This window comes from Odontesthes bonariensis, chromosome 6, assembly GCF_027942865.1.
Source record: "Odontesthes bonariensis isolate fOdoBon6 chromosome 6, fOdoBon6.hap1, whole genome shotgun sequence".
Lineage (NCBI taxonomy): Eukaryota > Metazoa > Chordata > Actinopteri > Atheriniformes > Atherinopsidae > Odontesthes > Odontesthes bonariensis.
The window spans coordinates 27944514-27953509 of NC_134511.1; positions in this window are offsets into that span (position 1 = coordinate 27944514).

Here is an 8996-nt window from a genome sequence, read left to right on the forward strand (position 1 = left end):
AATAATGGGTGTGTATTTACATAGCTGCTGGGTTCAGATGAGGCATAGTTTGTGAAAACAGCGTAACATGAAGCTTCAAGTGCTTCCATCTTGCCCTTCTCACGTTCTCTTGACCTTACCACTGCTGTCACCCCTGTCAAGTGCAATAAAATTGTTGATTGTAGTAGTTAGGCAGCTCTGACATGTTGATCTGCTTTCAACTGCCTAGCAGGAGCCAGCAGCTACTAATTCAACTTGTTGATGTCATCTCTTACAGTTAGTCACTGTCAGTCCATCAATCAGTATTCCTCTTGAGTCACAACAATCAGTACTGTTTTAATTAGAACCCTAAAGAGACAGTTATTTGTGTGTTTATTTTACACTAAGATACAGGGACCATCAAGTGTGTTTGTTTGCAATAGATATACAGCTGGTTATCAAAAGACTATGACAATATATGATGCCATTTACATTTAGAAAACTTGCATTGACTACCAGGCAAGTAAATAAAAACTACACAAATGTACGAATAGAAACATTAGGAACCAATTCCATTAATGAGGCGTTTGATTGGTCTCAAATTCATACTATGGCAATGGATGGAGCCAGATACAATATGAAACAAGATGGAGTCCAGAAACAAATAGCATTAACCCAATGAGCACAGATCTCAACATCAAAGATTACATACAGAGAGAGAACAAAATGGGTCAAACTAAACCCGCAAAAGAACTGTGAACTTGAACAACTTGGCTGCCAAGCACCAAGACAAGTTGTCCTGAGAGGTAAATTGAATTTTATGTCGAAATGATTTCATGGAGGCACCACAATGTCCTTTTTAAGTTCAGTTAAGTTAACTATTTCAAGTTAAGGGTACGGTTATATTTAGGTTTGTGTAGGTGTTAGAGTTAGGCTTTTAAGTGTAGTGTTTAAGGGTTTGCATACATACTAAACATACCAACTTACTGTTTTCATGCAGGCAGACATACATATCATACTGTGAGGTAACCTTATTTGAACTAATGCAGCTCTGGTTAAATTCTGGTTAAAAAGGTTTGTATGTGTGATAAACATTGAAAAAAAAATTGAGAATAAAATCTTATTTTACATGTTACTTTCACACGCCTCTTATCCTGAATGTATATTTTTGTCTGCACCATATCAATAACTGTCTCACGTATCTCTCCTGTTCCTGTAATATTTGCTATAAAAGCTGCCAGGTTTTCCATCACAATCAAGAGGGGCATGACCACATCAGCCCCATTCTAGCTGCTTTACCCTGACTCCTATGTTTAACAAAAGATTTCAAGATAATATTGGTTATCATTAGGGGTTTTCAAGACCTCCTGATTACCCTACTGATCATACTGTACCATTTGAGTCTGAGAGAAGTTTCAGAGCAGGTTAGGTCTGTAATCTGTTCTGGAGACCTGTGTTTGTCAGAGATCCTAAAGACTGGAACTGTCTTACCTGAGGTCACCAGGCTGGCTGATGCCTTTAACGATTTTAATAATCAATCAATATAACTTCTTATTTATCATGTGATCCTGGCCCTTGTTGCCCTGTGGTGGAATACACTTGAGCTTGAGTTTTGAAAAGTGAACTACGAAGGAATATGAGTATTAACATTAATGTGACATGTGTATACAGTCTTTGGTTCAGACATGTTGCCAATATGTTACAGTTTTCCTCTATTGGTTTGGCTCATTTCTTGAAACAGAAATTACATTATCAAAATAACATGGACAAATCTCCAAACCACCTCGCAATTGTTCACAACAGAATGGCATTTCTCATTGCTTTCATCAAATTGCAATTGTCTTAATACATGTGTCAATTGTTTCAGTGCATCTCTGCAAAAGATTGAGTACAAGTAGCCTACAGTTTGCACAGTTTGCCTACATTTAGCACATTTTCCAAGTGAATAGATTTTGGTGATCTGAACTGATTAGTTGATTCTTGGTCTAATGGTTCTTCTATCCAAAATATGTCAGCATGATTTCATTGTATAAGTCATCACATGCACAATAATCTGTTCAATTGTCAAAATGGGCCAAGAACATGATACCATCAATATAGAATCTCATGTAACATTTGATAAATTCATGACAGTAATTGACAATCAGGTGAAACTAGAACTTTACTAACGAAGAAGGAGTTTCAAGCACCTCAGGTGACCAATCAAATGGTAGGCATAATTAGTTACCTGACAGATGCTGTCCATGATTGTGAGTGCTGCCAAACATGTAGGCCTATATAAAGAGCTTGACCAGGACCAATTTCTGAACATGGAGGCACCAGGCCAAGCAAATGAACAAGGGCAAGTTCCTGAAGAAGAAGAAGAAGAAGAGGAGGAGTGAGGATGCGTGGTGGTGGAATAGGGGGAAGAGGCCGAGTAGCACGAAGACACCGTGGTGTCCCAGATGAAATTCGGGCCACAATTATAGATCATGTCATCAACCATCGCCTCACAATGGCGGAGGCAGGTCGCAGAGTGCAGCCTAATGTGCCTCGCTCTACAGTCTCCTCCATCATACAAACCTTTCGCAGGAACAGGTATGTACTTGCTCAATTACGGAATTGTATGATGTACAGCACACTGTTTAGAGTAATATTCCAGTCACTGTGCAGTGATGCATTATAGTTGTGGTTACTGTAAGCACTACAGTACATGTAAAACAACAATACAATTACATTGGTAACTCATTCTGCAAGAAAAACACAAGGCATACAAATACGAATTGTACTGTACAGTACAGTAATACAGAGTTGTCCTTTGGATTCTATATCTAGGATTGCATGACAACCTCGCATGGGTGGCAGAGGAAAACTTCTCAGTGATCAACAAGAACAAGAGATCTGCAACATGGTGTTGGCAAATAATGCCATCACATTGAGACGGATCCGCACTGCCATTATTGAAGACAATGCCATATTCCACAATATCAACTCCATAAGCATCTCCACAATAGACCGGACATTGAAGAAGCATCACATGACCATGAAACAAATTTACAGGGTACCCTTTGAGAGGAACTCTGATAGAGTGAAAGAGCTACGGTACCAGTATGTAGAAGTAAGTCAGTTAGTGCTTTTCTATCATCATAACCTTAACAGTAAGTAGTGGTTCCTAAACTTTTTGGGCTTCTGTTCCCCCTTTACCTGATTTCAGATTTCCAAGTATTTGCTTTACTGTATCTGACATCAACATTTTGGCTAAAAACTGCAGCAGAAAACTACAGTTTACTGTATGATACAATTATCATTATAATCCTTATATTGAAAGGGGTCAAGGAGCTGCAATTACTGTAATGTCTCCCAAGTACAGTAGCCTACTGTAATACATACAACATTTCAGTACAGTAAATCTTCAGTATTTCCCTCTCCTTTCTTTCAAATACCCCCTGCAGTACCTCTGTGTAGGTCTATCCCTAGATACATATAGGATAGTCAAGGCAAGGCAAAATTTATTTACAGTATATAGCACATTTCATGCTTAGAAGCAGTTCAGTGTGCTTTACAGAGTAAAAGAAGTAAATAAAAACAGTGTGTGAAAACAGCTAAAAAGCACATGATGGGTACATGTAATTTTTTTACTCTAACTATTGCAGAGAATAATGGGATTGGAAGCAAATGAGACCCCTCACATCCTCGCGTTTGTAGATGAAGCCGGCTTCAACCTAGCCAAGGGGCGAAGACGTGGCCGCAACATTATTGGCCACCGGGCCACGGTGGATGTTCCAGGCCAGCGAGGGGGCAATATAACTATGTGTGCTGCCATTTCTGAGAATGGTGTGGCCACTCACATCCCCACTCTTGGCCCATACGACACACAGAAGCTCCTCTTCTTCTTGGACCACCTTTATACTAATTTGGTCCCTGAATATGAGCGAGGTCTTCTTGAGTCTCACCTACCACGCTACGTGATTGTGTGGGACAATGTCAACTTCCATCATGGTCCACTCATCAGGGCTTGGTTCACTATGCATCCAAGAATGATGATGGAGTTGCTCCCACCTTATTCCCCTTTCCTTAATCCTATTGAGGAGTTTTGCTCTGCTTGGAGGTGGAGAGTGTGTGAGCATCATGCTCAAGACCAAAGATCCCTGCTCCAATGCAATGGACGCTGCATGTTTAGACATTACAGGAGATCAGTGTAGGGGATGGTTGCGGCATGCATGGCGTTTCTTCCCGCGTTGCATTGCAAGGGAAAATATACGTTGCGATGTTGATGAGAATCTGTGGCCAGACAGACAGCAACGTCTGGACGGCCAGGAGGGGGAGGACAATGGTCATGAGGGAGGGGCGGAGGAGGGTGAGGGTGAGGGTGAGCGGGAGGGGGATGACAGCGACCAGTAAAGTGTTGCTATAGTGTTTTCTGTAAGATGCAGATTTATTTACAGTACTGTAGGCCACATAATTTTGCTTGGTTTTTGTTTGTGTTTATATTACAGTATATTTGTGCTATGTATATTTTTCTTCTTCTACAAAACTATACTGAATGGAAGTTACGTACTTCACAGTATTTGTGTGAATAAAAATGGTTGGTATGAGTGTATTGTGTGTGCTTTGAGGCTACTCTTACTGTGAAACTTTTTTCCTTCAGTTTTATATACTATTGTATACAGTTAGGTAGTCCTATGCCATAGTGACAAAACATCTAAACATTTTGACTTGTAGTGCTCACACAATGCCAAAAGGACAATGCATTTTGGGGGCACTGACTATTTGAATGAGAAAGAAACTTCATTTTGACACATGGGTGAACTGTTTAGGGGGAGATATGAGCTTTTGCTGGTGAATCATGGTGTTTTGCTGAACCATTCAGTTTAGTTTTGCAAAAAGTACCAAAGAGTGTTGAAAACGTCCGGTCTGTTTCAAGAAATGAGTGCCAATTGAGAAAGATCTTTGCAATTTGGGTGGCACTGACTCTTTACATGGGAAATAAATCAGGTCTGAAGCATGGGTGAACAGTTTTGGGAGAGATATGTGCTTTTGCAGGTTAGCTATGGTGTTGTGCTGAACTATAAGAGTGTTATGCCAAATGATCTTAGAGTTTTGAGAATGTAATTTCTGTTTCAAGAAATGAGCCAAACCAATAGAGAAAAACTGTAACTGCTATCAGATAAACAATAATAAGTCAACGTTTGAAGGGGTTCGCAGTAACTTATTTAGATGCAGATGTGCTAGCTCTCATACGTTCACCTTCATTTTCTGTGGTCTTTTCACTGCTTTCCATTTTGGCATTGTACATCAGCGCATACAAGACAGAAAGTCTTTCTTCTGAAGCAAATTATCTTTTATACAATTTATTCAAAGATTATTGTCAACTTATATGAGCTTGGCCACATTCTACCAGAATAAGTAGTATTTGATTTCTTACCAGATTGGTTCAAACATTATAAATGCATCTAAACAAAGATTCTGATTGCTGGAACAAAGTGATGTTTCGCTTTAAACAAGAGACAATACAATACAAAGTATCCTAAAACTATGTGATTTACTGAATACTTCACATTCGGCTGACTATAGAAGCATGGCAATGAAGCAGTTGCAGGATTCTTTTAACTCGATGGTGTGGTTTACTGTGGGAGAACTTTTGCATAACCCGCTGTCATCACTGTGGAACTTACTGATCTCTAGCTATGCTGTGTTGTCACCAGGATGCTTAGGTAACATGATACAGAAAGAAGAAAAAGAGGATTTGGGGGGTTATGAAATGAAGCACCTAGCTGTCTAATATCAGCAACTTCCCACACATAAATACCTTTTATATTGGTGTTTCATGAAAAACTTATGCAGTTTATGTCTATCAATTAACCACTTGATCTTTGATTTTGATCAAATATATTTTGGAGAACTGACCCAACAGAGGGGATAACACCAACAACTGATTTAGTATGATAAACAAAATGATCAGATATTACAAAAAATGTCAGTGTTCTCTTTGTGCCAAAACACATAAATCTATTTTTATTGTAATGTGAGCTGAATGAATATAAATAAACTGAAATGTGAGTAAATTAGATGTTGACATGTGTTACATCTTTTTTTACTCTATCTGGACAATTAGTTGGATTTTGGGTATAACACTTCACTGAAGAGATTGTGGTTGAAGCACAATCTCTTCTTTTGAATTCTGAAAATGATCAGATTGCCAGGAACAGTGGTAAAAACTTTCACCCGTCTCCTACTGTACCAAAACAAAATACATGCATTAATAACATGTTTTTTACTTATTATATTCTAAAGTTTAAAAGGTTAACTAATATTGTTCCTCCACTGGTAATATTAAGCTACGAACCAATTATGAATTGTTAAAAAAGTTAGTGTATTTTGTTCCACGTATATGTGTTGGTTTGGCCAAGCAATATATTATGTAATTTCGTGAACTCAGATTGGTGCTTCGGAAATATCAATAATCATATTTGGTAGATAAATTCTTATTTACTGGTACGTGAAATTATACGTTTTCATTTCAAACTGAGTGCTCTGGGTCTTGCTTGCTTGGTCCCTGACAGTAATTGAAGGGAAATGATCAATTGTTCAGTACTTTGTACATGCTTAATCTTAATGAAGACAATGATGAGAAAGAACAGGGACAAGGATGTGGGTACAGTGCAAACCCTGTAAAATTCGGCAAATACTCTTGTGGTACATGTTGGCATTCTTGCTAAGTGGACAGTCGTCATGGACACCGGCACCTGAAAAAATGTGAAACTACATGGACAACTGTAAATTAATGAGGATAAGATAATTGGGCCTTTAACAAGGTTGACTAGATGTGCCACACGAGATAAAGTACACTTTTTAAGACCTCAGTGTTTGTTAGTTCTCTTCAAGGTCTTTTTTACATTATACGATACCAGGAATAACTCCAAATTAAGTTATCCATGGAACATTCTGATCAAATGCTTCAGACAGATTTATAACCTCAGTGAACTTATTTGGCCGGGTCCCCACTGAGTCGAGCATCACCACTGAATATAGAGACAATCAAAATCAATTGGATCTGTGATTGTCATGCCTGCTAGGCTATTCATGCTACACAGAGATAATGAGCTGAGCATAGGCCCAGTTCTCTCAGCTCATTGTAATTTCTAGCTTGAATTTGGCATCACCATACTCTAAGGTTTTTTTTCCCAAACCAATCACTTTAGATCAATGAATATGCCTGAATTTGACATGACTTTAAGTAATCATATTATGTGTAGCCATGATAACAAGTTCAATCTTATGGAAAAAGCATTGATATAGTCATATATTAGTAACTATGTAATCGGGCCGATAAAGACACAATTTCTATTGTTTATCGTGCAATCCAGCATTACTTTCATGGTAATAAGAAGCCTCATTTGTGTGTACAGCATGTTTTGTGTGTTCAGCTGAGGGTGTGGGAAGCAGCAGCCAGTAAACCAGAAAAGGATATTTTGATTATTACAAGGTTTGTTAGAGTGCGTGTCACCTTAACCATATCGATTTTCATACCAAATCTTAACCAAGTAGTTTGTTCCGTGTAAAGCAGTGATGAAAAAGCAATTGAAGTCACAGGGAAGTAGCAACTGAATTAAAAAACAACATTAAACAGTAAAGTTACTTGAAAACACTAGTGGTCAGGACAGAATGCGATCTCCAGTCTTCCACTCGGGAGTTGGTTGTGTAGCAGCATCATCCATTCCCTCCAACCTCCAAATGCAGGCCTTGTCGCTGAATGATTTTACACAGCAGTCAAAATGTGAATATCTAACTAAAAGCTGTAACACTGTGTTACTCTAGGAAGTTTTTTTTCTGTTCATCAGTATGAAAAAACAGCTGAAATTGTGTCTGTGGACACGGATAGATTAAAGAATAGATTAAATTTATGTGACTATTCCAAGTTTTGCCGTTAGACTGCACTGTGATATCACATACGTTCTGTCCTAGTTTACTTCTAGTTAGAGTGAAGCAAGATAGTTCAGTTTTTCCAAGAAGTTTTTCGACGAGCCTCTATATTGACAACATCAAGCTGTATGCCAGGACTGTGACATGAGACTTCAACTCACTGACACACCTCACTAGGATATACAGTAATGACATTGGCATGTCATTTGGACTAGATAAATGCAATCAAATGTGTTGGAATCTGTGGGTTTTCTGTGTTTTTGGTGGCTGCTCCTGTTTTTTCTTCAGGCTATGCTCAGTGTGGCTGATTGGGGATTCAACGCACCTGTGACTGCCTGATAGCTTCCTACTTATAAGTCTGGGTCTGCACTCCAGTCAGTGCTGGTTTGTAATGCTTGGCCAAACTTTGTCTAGTGGTCTATGAAAACTTCAAGTAATCTGATTTTCCCTTGTTTTCAGAAAAGAGAAATTTTGGAATTACCTTCTTTTGAGTTTTGTGTCCGGACAGACTGGAAGTCAGCACCCAGAATTTGCATGAGGTGCCTTGAGCGTTAACAAGCCACTTACTTGTTTGAAAGCCACTCTGTACCGCCACCATGTCAGTCTCAGGAGCATAACTGTTCTAAGCCTGCAAAGTAAACCCAACCCAGTCAGTAAATCACCCTCTACCACTTTTTGGATATTATTACCATTTGGAAACTCACCTGTTCTCCTCTCTGCAGACTGTACTCTCCCTTCCCAGCAATAGTTTGGACCTTGTTTGCTTACCTTTTGGGACATTATTCAGCACAATTCCGTTTTGGTAAAAACATTTTTTTAATTAAAAATTGTCATCAGAATCTTTTTTTCATCTGGGTCCTGTCATATAGGTATTTATAACAGAATGATTTCAAAGAAAGACAGTGGGCAAGAATTGCCTATAGGCTCAATATGACAACAAGCAATTGTAAACATGCACATTTACAATAGTAAATGTAGTAAATGTTATTTTATTTTATTATTTTTTTTTTTTACAAATGAACAAATTCTAACACAATTGGGCTTTACAGACTTTTGGGATGGCTTTAAGCAATATAATTTGCTTCCTACACAGCTCTCCTTGGGGCTACTGTAGCCCCTGTTAGAAGTGAAAGGAG